At 43.0% G+C, this 12,968-nt stretch overlaps 1 pseudogene across 1 annotated transcript; it reads right to left on the bottom strand.

Annotated features, from left to right (window-relative positions):
* Window positions 1–833: 833 nt before the first annotated feature.
* On the bottom strand, window positions 834–9,785 carry LOC309639756 (large ribosomal subunit protein eL31 pseudogene; annotated as a pseudogene). Its single transcript has one exon. The product of its transcript is annotated as a large ribosomal subunit protein eL31 pseudogene (transcript).
* Window positions 9,786–12,968: the final 3,183 nt, after the last annotated feature.

Below are 12,968 nucleotides of genomic sequence, written 5' to 3'. Positions count from 1 at the left end.
TTAGAAGCAGGTTGAACTGGTGTGAGGGCCAGATGTGACAAAGGAAAAGAAACAGGCAAGATAAGAAGGAAGTGACGAGTGGCCAGGCCAAGGAAAGAGGAACAGGAATCTTATTGGCAGAGGATGAAGCAGCATGTGTGGTTGGCATGTGTAGCTGAAAGAGGAACTAATGTGAACATTCTAACAAGGAGGGTCCCTCAAATCCTTGAAAGTCCATGTTTGCCCTCTGGATGACTCAGCCCATATAAGGATAATATTCACAACCAAGCCAAGTTGCTGCTAACTAGAGCTGTGTGAGACAGCCAAGCCAATGAGACAGGAAGGTCAAGCCCATGATGGCCCAGCAAACTCTCGCTGTTGTGCTCGAAGGTTCCTCTGTCTTTACTTTTGTCTCTTTTTGGTGAGGTCTGGCTGAAAACAGAGTAGTGAAACTTGTAAATAATTTACAAAATTTATTTCCATTTTTCTTGTCTGAAGTCCAATTCCTTCAGAGCCTGGCAACTCTATGGTCATCTAATTAATCTGAAAATCCAGCATAATTGATATGTGAATGGTGCCATGTATAGGAGTGTAAACACCACACTTTTCAGAGTTTAAATTCATCGGAGTTCTTAACAACTGGGCTTTAACGTCTCAGCCATTAAATGAAACATCATGTAATCAGACGACCACGTGCCCACCGAGAATGAAAGCACTAGGTGATATTTTATCCTAGGGCTACCTAGCATTTGGTCAATGAGTACTTCAGAGCATTCACTGGCAAGAAAGATGGCAAAATATATATATATATATATATATATATATGTATATATATATATACACACACAACACACATACAGCAATGTGTGGCATCCGATATAGTTCAGTGGTTTCTAGATCCACTCTACATCAGAGTCTCCAGAGGGTGCCTGCCAAGCATATTCCAGGGCTCTTTCTCCAGAGATTGTGATTTGATGTGTCAGAACAGGAAACTATTTTTAGCAAGCCCCCATGTGCTTCTGGGATTTTGGACTGGCTTTTGAGAATGGCTGTGTGCAACGGATCTTCACAATCTCTGCCCCACTCTTATCACCCAGCCTCACCCAGCCTCATTCCCCTATCCAAGGGCCCTTACTTCTACACAAGTCAGTCTTGCAGCTGCTTCTCTTCTTGTCTTCTGCCTAATCTAGGCTGTCTTCCATGTCATGTTGGTATGTCCTCCAACTTTACAACCACTGGATATATTCCCTCCTTTCCCTAAAAAGTATTTTTACTGAGTGCCATTAGAATACATTGGGCATAAACTTTAAATGGGAGAGAACATAGAAAAGGGTTGGGAGGGTGAGAAAAATACTACTGGAAAACTTTCAGATTGCTTAAGTATACATTTTTGAAGGAGCATTAAAAGTTACACAAGAGGTTGCTTCACACACAATGGGCTTCCCCTTAATCCAGATGGTCTGACCACCAGTTGAGAGGGGACAGAGAAACATGGTTATGACATCATGGGGATGCAATCATCAAAATCCAGACTGTAGAGAGCTCCAGAGTTTGCTAGTCTGAGTGTGGTTCACAGACCAGCAGCATCCACTTCACCTGGGGGCTTGCTGGAAATGCAGAATCTTGGGCCCCACACCAAATTTTCTTTTTTTTAAAATAAATTTATTTATTTATTTGTTTGTTTTTATTTTTGGCTGCTTTGGGTCGTCGTTGCTGTGCGGGCTTTCTCTAGTTGTGGTGAGCGGGGGCTACTCTTCGTTGCGTTGCACAGGCTTCTCATTGCAGTGGCTTCTCTCGTTGCAGAGCACGGGCTCTAGATGCGCAGGCTTCAGTAGTTGTGGCACGCTGGCTCAGCAGTTGTGGCTCGTGGGCTCTAGAGCACAGGCTCAGTAGTTGTGGCACACGTTGCTCTGTGGCATGTGGGATCTTCCCGGGCCAGGGCTCGAACCTGTGTCCCTTGCATTGGCAGGCGGATTCTTAACCACTGAACCACCAGGGAAGCCCCCACATTTTCTTTCTAAAGCAGAATCTACTTTTAAAATAAGATGCCCTAGGTGGAGGGTGGGATGAATTGGGAGATTGGGATTGACATATATACACTATTGATACTATGTATAAAATAGATAACAAATGAGAACCTACTGTATAGCACAGGGAACTCTACTCAGTGCTCTATGGTGACCTAAATGGGAAGGAAATCCAAAAAAGAGGGGATATATGTATATGTATATGTATAACTGATTCACTTTGCTGTACAGCAGAAACTAACACAATATTGTAAAGCAACTATAGTCCAATAAAAATTAATTTAAGAATTTTAAAAATTAAAAAATTTAAAATGCATTTATATAAGCAAAAAAAAAAAATCCCCTAGTGATTTGTGTATACTTTAAAGTGTGAGAATACAGCTCTACTGGAAAAGACACTCAGTATCTTTTATAAATAAATTGCAAGAAAAGAGAGAGAGAGAGAAGGAGACATACAGATGAAAAGAGATTAAGAGGTCTGTTGACAAGATGCAATGTGGGGACTTGTTTGGATTTGAACAAACCAGATATAAAATTTTTTTTTGAGATGGTAGGGGAAATTTGAACACTGACTATTAGTATGCAATAATATTAGGGAATCACTGTCAATTTTTAAAAATAAATGAATGGTATTGTAGTTATTAGCAAGAAAGAAGAGGCTTATCTTTTAGAGATATCTACTTTAATATTTATGGATGAAATCATATCACAACAGGGTTTTGCTTCAAAGTAATCCCACAATGGAGGTTATGGATGAAACAAGATTGGCCATGAGTTGATTACTGTTGTACCTAGGTGATGCCCACATGGGAGGTTACTATATTATTTTCTCTTTGCAGTGCAGTCCTAACACTGAGTACCTGAATTTAGGTTAAATTCCACAGTGTAAGGGCACAGTCCTTCACAAGACACCCCCTCACTTCAGACACCAGCCATAAGGTCCAGGGTCCCCAGGTCACCCATGCTCCTGACCACTGGCTACAAATTCAGGGGTTTCCACTACCCCCTCAGATTCAATAATTTGCTAGAATGACTCAGAGCTCAGGAAAGCACTATAATTATGATTACAGTTTTATGATAAAAGATACAACTCAAGACCAGCCAAATGAGGAGACACACAGGGCAATGTCGGGAGGGCCTTGAATGCAAAGCTTCCATGTCCTTAGGAAGCAACACCCTCCTGGCTCATTGATACAGAATTACCAACCAGGAAAGTCACCAGAGCTTCCATGTGCAAAGCTTTTATTGGGGTTTCATTTTGTAGGCATGATTGATTGAATCACTGGCCATGTGGTTGAACTCGGTCTTCAGCCCTCCTCACCCTCCCTGGAGGTCAAATGTTGGGTTGATATCATGTGGCTCAAAGCCCTAACCCTCTAATCATAAGGCTCATCTTTCTGGCGTGGACAGTCCCTGTCCTGAGTCATGTCATTAGCATAAACTCAAGCATGGTCTCCGGAGATTATATTATAGGAGTTTGGCCTTACACATTTGTTGAGACTGGTTAAACAATCTCTGTAAGTCTTCTCACCTGATACTGGAGCCTGGAGTCTAGATGGTGGGGAGTTATGAAGAGAAAATGGATGTAAATTGAGGAAGATCAAGAACATGCTGGAACCCAGGACAGACTGAAACCCATGATGATTGACATTGCCCTTCCTCATGGAACTGAACATAGGCACCTGGTCCAGGGGTCAGAGAAGGTGAGGGAGGGTCCAGGGGAAGTAGAGCTGGTGCCGCTGCTGCTTCATGCTGATGAGGTGAGTTAGCACATTGGCAGCAACGTGTGTGAGCTACGGAACGGCTGCCCTTTCCCGTCTGCCTTCCAAAGCTCACAAGAATCTCTCTTGGGACCCACCATAACCCAAAATATACATGAAATGAAATTCTGGGGAAAGTAGTTCAGCATAGCCAAATTGATACATTACAAAGCCACCACACCTAAAAAAAAAGTAAATATTTGTAAATCAACCAGTGCCTGGATATAATTGTTTAATGGCCAAGCTACTTCACAAAGAAAACTAAGACATACATGGTAAACCCAGTCCGTCACTGGAAACACACTTGTCTTGTCCACTATTATTCCTTCTCCCCTCTAGTCTAAGAGGATGAGATCTCCCACCAATGCTCCACCTGATCTGGATTCCATCCTTTTATACTCTCCCAAGGATCATGCTCTGTCAATTAACTTCTCATGTCTCTGGTTGAAACACCTTATGTTCTGACTTGGTGACTTCAGTTTATTAAAAAATTTTTTTCTCATGATTCTCTAAATCCCTCTAGTAAATACTCTTTCTTTCTTTTTTCACAACAGCCAAGTTTCGAGAAGGAAAAGTCTACTGGTGCTATTGTCACTTCTATAATATGATTTTACCACATTATTTGAGAATATTCAATTCTGCTGTAAATAACAAGGGAAACAAACAAGTAGAATAACAGATGAAACTCATAAAACATGTTGAGGAATGATAGCAAATGTGCTAAGTTAGAAATCTGTTAAATTAAATATAAATATAAACAGAGCATATGTTTGATAAACATAGACGAAAAGGATGGAACAAACCAGAATGCTCCTTGTAGATAGGAAGGGATAGAAGGACCACTTAAACCTAAAACATTAATAAAGCACAGATCATGTATCATCCTTATGCCACATGTAACCTCTGCCCAAGATACACAGATAAATCCATAGCTCTTCAGCAACTTATTGGTGAGTTTCAGTTGCGTCCAAGCTATTTGTCCCTCCATCTCTTGGAAAGAGTAAGCATGTGTTGGCTCCAGATACTTTCAGTCTGCTGAGTCCCCTCGCTCACCCTCAACTCTGGACCTTGTGACCATACTGGCAGCAGGGAATGAAGACGAGAGAGAGACAGACAGGGACAGACAGAGAGAGAGCTGTGGCTCATACACCCAACTTGCACCCTATTCTCATGGTGATAGCATCCTTCATCTCTTTCCCTTTGTTTCTTGCTGTGTGTTTTAAATTTATTCAGTAAATCTTGTGATTCAAGCATCTTAATTTTTTTTTTTTTTGGCCACGCCACACGGCTTGTGGGATCTTAGTTCCCCAGCCAGGGACTGAACCCGGGCCCAAAGCAGTGAAAGTGCCGAGTCTTAACCACTGGACCACCAGGGAATTCCCTCAAGCATCTTAATTTTTTTGTTTTTAATAAATTTATTTATTTATTTTTGGCTGCATTGGATCTTCATTGCTGCACGCGGGCTTTCTCTGGTTGCGGCAAGAGGGAGCTACTCTTCGTTGCGGTGCACGGGCTTCTTATTAAGGCGGCTTCTCTTTGTTGCAGAGCACGGGCTGTAGGTGCGGGGGCTTCAGTAGTTGTGGCACGCGGGCTCAGTAGTTGTGGTGCATGGGCTTAGTTGCTCCGCGGCATGTGGGATCTTCCCAGACCAGGGCTTGAACCCGTGTCCCCTGCATTGGCAGGCCGATTCTTAACCACTGCGCCACCAGGGAAGTCCCAAGCATCTTAATTTTATCTCAGCCTATTTCATGAACTCTAGGACAGCCTTTCTGGTAGTGGGATTGAAGGCAGGGTGACCAATCTGTTCTGCTTGCCCAAGGACTTTCTCAGTTTTAGCGCTAAAAGTCCAGCATCCTGGGAATCCACTCAGTCCTGGGCAAACAGGGACGGTTAGTCACCTGATTGGAGGTAAGCATTTCATCAAACTGACTTCCCACTGCAACAACTTTCTCTCCTCTCCCTTAGGTCCTCAGCGGAGGTGATCTGGTAATCTATTTTCTAACACCATGCTACCAAAAAACATTCTCACTAAGATCATTGGTTACTTTCCTTTTGTCAAATCAGATGGACACCTATTTTATTTCATTGAAGCAATGGACATTTTCATTGTTTTTTCTTTCTTGAGACTCTTTCTCTTAGTTTCCATCACATCTCTTGCATTACCTAGATGCTTTCCAGAGTGAATGTGGCTCAGATGGACATCACGCACCTAAAATCCAAAAAGCTCAAAACTGAACTCTTTATCTTCTTCCCAAAAGTCTTTCTTCCCGAACTTTCTACCTTTCACTGCCGTATCTCCACCCACCCAGCTACTCAAGCCAGGAAGTAAGTGACCCTAGACCCCTCCCCACCCCCATATATGTGTTCCGTATTGGTTCCTTTAGGGCTTCTGGAACACTCACCAGCAGCTGCAAGGGTCCCACTAAATCAGGTTCCTATGGTATCTGTCTGCTTGCACTTTCTCCCTACACTCTCCATCCCAGCCGGCCTTATCCCTTACCTGCCTCCTCTTGGTTAACTTTGAGCTACTTACTTACCTAGACATTGGTCTGACACGTGCTTGGATACTGTCTGGTCATTTCTCCTAAGCTCCTTTCAGGTAGACCTGCAATGACATCCTAATCCCGTTGTGTCAGGGGAGGAAGGTCACAGAGTTGCCCCTGCTGTTGGTTTCACCTTTGTTCTTCTCTTTTCCTGTAACTGCCACCCCCCTTCACCACCTCATCCCTCCTTGGCTGAAATGCCGCAGAAGCCACTTAACTGGTCTCCCGCCTCTAACATTTCCCACCCCCAACACATTCCCTCTACTGGCCTTCAATTATCTTTGAAAACGCATATCTTGTTAAATCTTGTCATTCTCCCACTTCGATCCTTTCAAAAATGCCTTAGCCGGACATGTAAAGCCCTTCCTCTTCCCTCTATACTCCCTACCCTGTCTCAGACTTTATGCTTCTGCCATGCTGGCAATTTGCAGTTCCTGATGAGCTGTGGTCATTTCTCACTTTATGTTATTATCTCATCGGGAAATGCCCTACACCCCTCACAGCTGCCACTCTCCTGTCACCAACCAGCAATAACACACTCAGTCCCCATCTCCCATGTGGCCCACGGGCAGTCTCCTGCATGCCCTTTCAGTCCCAACTTGGTCACCTGTGTGATCAGCACCACCTCTAGTCTGGTTTGGATGCCCTGGTAGATGCTCCTATGTTACCTTGGCCTTAGGTTACATTAACACTCATCAGACTATCACAGTCATATTAAAAAAAAAAAAAATAGTCTATCTTTCCCACTAGATTGTGAACTTCTTGAGGTCTTGCATCTCCAGAGCAAGTTTTCGGCCTATGGTAGGTTTTCCATACATTTTTGTTTGTTTGTTTGTTTTTGTTTTTGGCCGTTCTATAACTTTATTGGACAATCAGCAGTTAGTTCTCATCTACATCAACTAGCTGTAGATTTTTGAAAAGTGGTGACAGGTACATAGGTAACCAACGTTTAGAGCTTGTTTGGTGAATCTTCATCGTCATCATACTTTCTGGACAACAGCACATGGATACGGTATGGAACATTCCTTATTCCTTTGGCCCAGATGGCTTTGTTGAGCCTGGTGTCAATGCGTACATCTGGAGTTCCCGTCTCCTTCATTGCAAATTTCCGGATTTCTCTGAGTGCCTGAGAGGCACGCTCCTTGAAACCCATTCCGTGGAAGCACCTGTGAATGTTGTGTTGATGGTGTATTCTCTGGTCACCACCTCATTGATGGTGAAGCGGCCCTTCTTCTTCTCACCACCCTTCTTTGCGGGAGCCATCCTGCCAGGCCCAGGTTGGAAAGGAATCCATACATGTTTATTAAATGAATAAGTAAGTAAGCAACCTGATTAGATAAATTATATGAGAGATATGCCATCTGCATTCTGTCCTCTCACTGGTCTATTTGTTCTGTGCCGGGTGCAAAGAGAGAGAAGGGATCATGCTCGAGACCCTGGGAGGAATTGGAGAGAGCCCTAGATCCGTGTCCCAGGAAACAGATGAGTGTCCATCTAGTGGTGGCAGCAAGGAGTGAACCAGGATGGCACAACCAAAGGGTCCTGTGCATCTGGATGTTTCACCTGCCCTGGATGCCTGAGCAGGGGGCAGAAAGAAGGTCTCTACAAACTGCTGCTGCAGTATCTTCTTCCAAGTCATTCATTTTCTCAATCCCCACTATTCCAGCCTTAGTTCAGTTACTTCCAAGAACATGGGCCTCCCAGCAACAGGGGAAGGAACGTGTAATCCAAGCCCAAATGACACAAACACCAAAATCCCCACCGTCTTTTCCATAGCACGGTTATCCGGATTCAAGAGCCATTTGCCTATGTGGTAACACATCGTTGGCACTTACACATCTCTGCAGTAAAACCATAGTAAATATTCAAGCCACATTAATCTCCCTTCAAGCTGAGGTGACAGGTAGGAATTTATTCCTCATGCAAAGGGAGAAATTGCTTTAGGAGACTACTTTTAGGTGTGCCCAGTCTCGTGGAATATATTCTTTTGTTATGATGATTATCCAATGTTTTAATTTTTAATGGGAAATACAAGCACAAGCTCCAAGTTTTAAGAAGAAAGTGTTTACAGTGAAATTAGGTCTCCCTCTCACCCCTGGCCCATGGCTACCAAATTCTCATCTCGACAGCAACCAAGTTCCTCTATGTCTTGCCAGAGACATTTGATGCATTTATGTTGGCATGAATACACCTGTGCACGTGTAGAACACACGCATGTACATGAATTGATTTCTCAATAGGGTATGGACTCTATCTGGACTGTGTTTTAAACTGAGGCCACAGATTTCCTTATCCTCTTGTCATTCCTGGCCTCTGTGACATAATGAAGCACAAAGGTTGGGGACATGCACTTGGCCTCACCTGCACCATCCTGGCTGCCACTTCTCTGCAGTCAGCAGACGGCTGTGGTGAGTATCTCTTCCACTAGTCAGGAGGTAACCCATTTTGCTGCCTACTTCCAATTTAGCCCCAATGCAAAGAAAGTAGGGCAATGTCTTTGTATTTTCTAAATCAAACACATCTTTTCAAAAAAAAGAGAAATATGCCACAGAAGAGTTTCAAAATTGAGGTCTGTTTTGAAATCTTCAAGCAAAGCAGCAAAATGATGAAGTTGACAAGACATCTGGAACACAGGTGGTATAAACGAAGAAAATCACAACAAAAACCATATGCATCAAAAGATGGATCTACACCAAAGAGAAAAGATGAGCAAGAATACTAACATTTTCAATCCCTATGATTGTGGAGGGCGTAGAAATGCTTATTTTTCGTCTCTTTAAAGCAACCTTGCCTGTTCCCTCTTTGTAATAATTTGATTGCATCCATTTACCTTCCATTTCACTTTATTCACTCAGTTCTCAGCCAGCCCCATCAGCCTGAAGGGCCAGCCTGGATTTGCACATCTTTCTATCATGACCATCGTGGGCTGGCAATGGGTTTGCCTTCCTCCCTTCCCTGAGGAGTACATGAGGGATTTGCTTTGGATCAGCCCGTCAGCTGCTGTTCACGGATTGCCGGCTCTGCATGGCCAGACTTTTAGATAAAGGCAGGTTCCTGCTCTAGTTGGGTTGACGTTATATAAAGAGGTCGGGGCTGTAGATTCTTAACAGGGAAAGAAATGGCCAGGCTCACATGCAAGGTAGGGGGAAAAAAGTTGCATGAATGTGATATAGTTCAGGAGGGAGATTGCTGCAAACACTTAGAGCTGGAACTAAGACCTGAAATGAGGGGGACCTCTCTGGTGGTCCAGTGGTTAAGACTTCACTCTTCCACTGCAGGGGGCATGGGTTCTATCCCTGGTCAGGGAACTAAGATCCCACATGCCTCTCGGGGCGGCAAAAAAATAAAAAAATAAATAAAAATGAAAATGTAACATTAAAAAAAAAAGACATGAAATGAGGGTAGAGCAAGACTGGGACACAAATCTTTCTTGCTTGGGAAGTTTCTGAGTCACTGATTAAAATTTGTCATCATGATTGGTGTTTTTTTTGTTTGTTTTTTTTAAAATTTATTTAATTTATTTATTTTTGGCTGCACTGGGTCTTCATTGCTGCGCGCAGGCTTTCTCTAGTTGCGACGAGCAGGGGCTACTCTTCGTTGCGGTGTGCGGGCTTCTCATTGCAGTGGCTTCTCTTGTTGAGGAGCACGGGCTCTAGGCACGCGGGCTTCGGTAGTTGTGGCACATGGGCTCAGTAGTTGTAGCACAAGGGGCTTAGTTGCTCTGCAGCATGTGGGATCTTCCCGGACCAGGGCTTGAACCTGTGTCCCTCCCATTGGTGGGCGGATTCTTAACCACTGCGCCACCAGGGAAGCCCCATGATTGTTTTTTTGAGATTGCTGTTATTCCCATGAATGTGGGCATCGTTCTGTGTTTACAGATGCCTGTCTTTGTGTTTACCTTCAAGGTTTGGGCACCAAAGGTGTAAAAACACTGTGTGGGGAAAAGGGAGTGAAAGGGAGCTGAATTCAAGGGCAATTTTAAAACAAAGGGAAAAGCTCTGGAGTTGGGCAGAGCAGCCAATCCTGCTGCCTGATGACCTGGGTGAGGAGGAGGCTGTGGAGGCTAGACGGAGCCCGGAGTGGGAGGCTGTGATGCCCCCACCGGCTGTGACACCTCAAGGGAGACTTGAGAGGTGAGGGGCCTTCCTCTTCGAATCCGAGAAGCGGGAGTTTCTCTCTCAAGGCACCTTTCAGCAAGTGGACCCTCCTCTCAACTGTTTATAATCTGGTAGGGACCTGACGTGGATACAACACTGGATTTCTTTCACTGTCCCTAAAATAAGCAGGAAATCTTGAATATTTTCAATAAAACTTTTAAAATCGAGGCTTTTCTTTTTCATGTGTTTGCTTGAGTTCTGAGCTATGTGAGTGGTTGACAGGAAGGCAAACAATGGTAGCTCTGAGATGCGAACGCCATTGTCAGAGCAGGCATTTTTTAGGAAACCATCTTTGACCTCCTCAGTGAGCTGTTAGGACATCAGCTGCAGTGGCTCCAGCATAGATAGAGAGCACAGTTGTGTTGGGATTCTGGCCAAAGGAGAAACCTAACCTTTATTACTCGCATCCAAAGGGCTGGGCAGTATAACACTTACGGCGAGTAATAGAATCAGAATCTCTGTATCACCCGTAACACTCGGACATAATATCCACTTCCATAAATAAGAACTGAATAAACAGATCACACATAAAAAGGGAACTTGAGTAAAGTACAATGAGCACAACCTCCTAAATGAGCCATTGTCAATTTACACCCTGATTATTACAAAATGTGAATAAAGTCTTCAGGTTTATTTTTGCTGGGCTGCTTAGCAACGTCCGGGAGTAAATATGCATCGTCATCATGTTCATTCAGAATGAGCGTCTGAAAGGAAGTACTGTGCACTGGGAGCAAAACCAACTGCAGGGGAAGCGAGGCTGGTAAGAGATGAGGTTGGCTTCCTGCAAGGTGTGTTGAAACAATTTTTTATATATAAACACACCCATTCGTTCACACCCCAAACACGCTTCTAGTATCCTTCTGCCAAAACACTTCGGATCTATCTGCTTCATTTTGATTCTGATGGTATTTCCAAGACATATGTTGAGGCAGGGAAGAGCTGCACTGAGAAACTGTCTCATGGTCACTTGTGTTGAGGCTGATCTTCTTTTTTAAAATAATGTTTTCTTTTTTTTTTAGCATATATATATATATTTTTTTTTTAATTAATTAATTAATTTTATTTTTGGCCATGTTGGGTCTTCGTTGCTGCGCGCGGGCTTTCTCTAGTTGTAGCGAGCGGGGGCTGCTCTTTGTTGCCGGGCATGGGCCTCTCATTGCGGTGTCTTCTCTTGTTGCGGAGCACGGGTTCTAGGAGTGCAGGCTTCAGTAGTTGTGGCACGGGGCTCAGTAGTTGTGGCTCGCGGGCTCTAGAGCGCAGGCTCAGTAGTTGTGGTGCATGGGCTTAGTTGCTCCGCAGCATGTGGGATCTTCCTGGACCAGGGCTCAAACCTGTGTCCCCTGCATTGGCAGGCGGATTCTTAACCACTGTGCCACCACGGAAGTCCCGAGGCTGATCTTAATAAGCTTAGATTGTGTGATTTAATAGTCTATTATGTAAATAGAACTACTACTAGAAATAGTCCTCAACATTCTTGAGGTAGTAATAGTATTCACATAGAAAGCATGATTTTACAAAGTATTTCCATCCACAGCCACTGGCTCTGTGCCTTACTCTTCTCATCTCCAAAATACAAGTTATAATAATAATAAGGGCTTACGTAAGATGACCCAGTAAGTGGAGGATTCAGGTCTTACTAGTGCAAAGTCTGCGCTCTTACTTGAAAAAAAAAAGTGATTACTTCAGTGTGAAAATACCAGAGCTTCACTGAGATCCTGGCACTTTCAAAACACTCAATAAATATTTGTAAGTGAACGAATGACTGAATGAATAACAAATGAATGCTGCATTGTAAAAAGGAGTCCTAGAGATCGCTCCCTGCATTTTGGGGTTCACAAAATAGTATGAATTTCATTGTAACAGACTTTATCATCAATTCTTTCCTTTTAAGAAACAATTTTGACAAAGTTACAGCATTATTGGACTAATGCTCTCTGCATATTCATGCTTTGTCACTCTCAAGTTCACTAAGGAATAGGTTACTACAGTACTAAGAATAATAGTGCCATCTAGTGACCCTTCTACTTATTGTCTCTAAAAGTGCGTATGACAACATCGCCTGCTCTAAAAACGATTGACTGGAGATTAAGTACAGAGTGATGTATGCAATTTGTAATCTTTGCCATTTTTCTGTCCAAGAAAACTTTTCCCAAAATTTCAGTATGTGATAAACTTTCTCATCCTCGTTCATATTTCCCAGATGACAGAGACTATTCACACCAGATTTTTCAGTAGTTCATATATGTATATTCCAAAGAATGTTTTTTATCTTTTAAGACCCTTCATTTATTTTTTTAGACCTTTCAATTTTGAGATGCAACATTGATGCAATTATTTTTAAGGATAAACAATATTAAATATATACATTGATTGTAAGACATTTTGTTTTCAAAAACACTAAAACGTTAAAAAAATTACAATCAAGAAAATTCTTATTCAAGTATTTATTCATATATATGCTGAATTTAAAACTTCATTTTTATGCAATTATTTTATCAGGAA

The sequence above is a fragment of the Balaenoptera physalus genome, assembly GCF_965194825.1.
Source record: "Balaenoptera physalus genome assembly, chromosome: 12".
NCBI lineage: Eukaryota > Metazoa > Chordata > Mammalia > Artiodactyla > Balaenopteridae > Balaenoptera > Balaenoptera physalus.
This window is presented reverse-complemented; position numbering and strand designations above follow the sequence as displayed.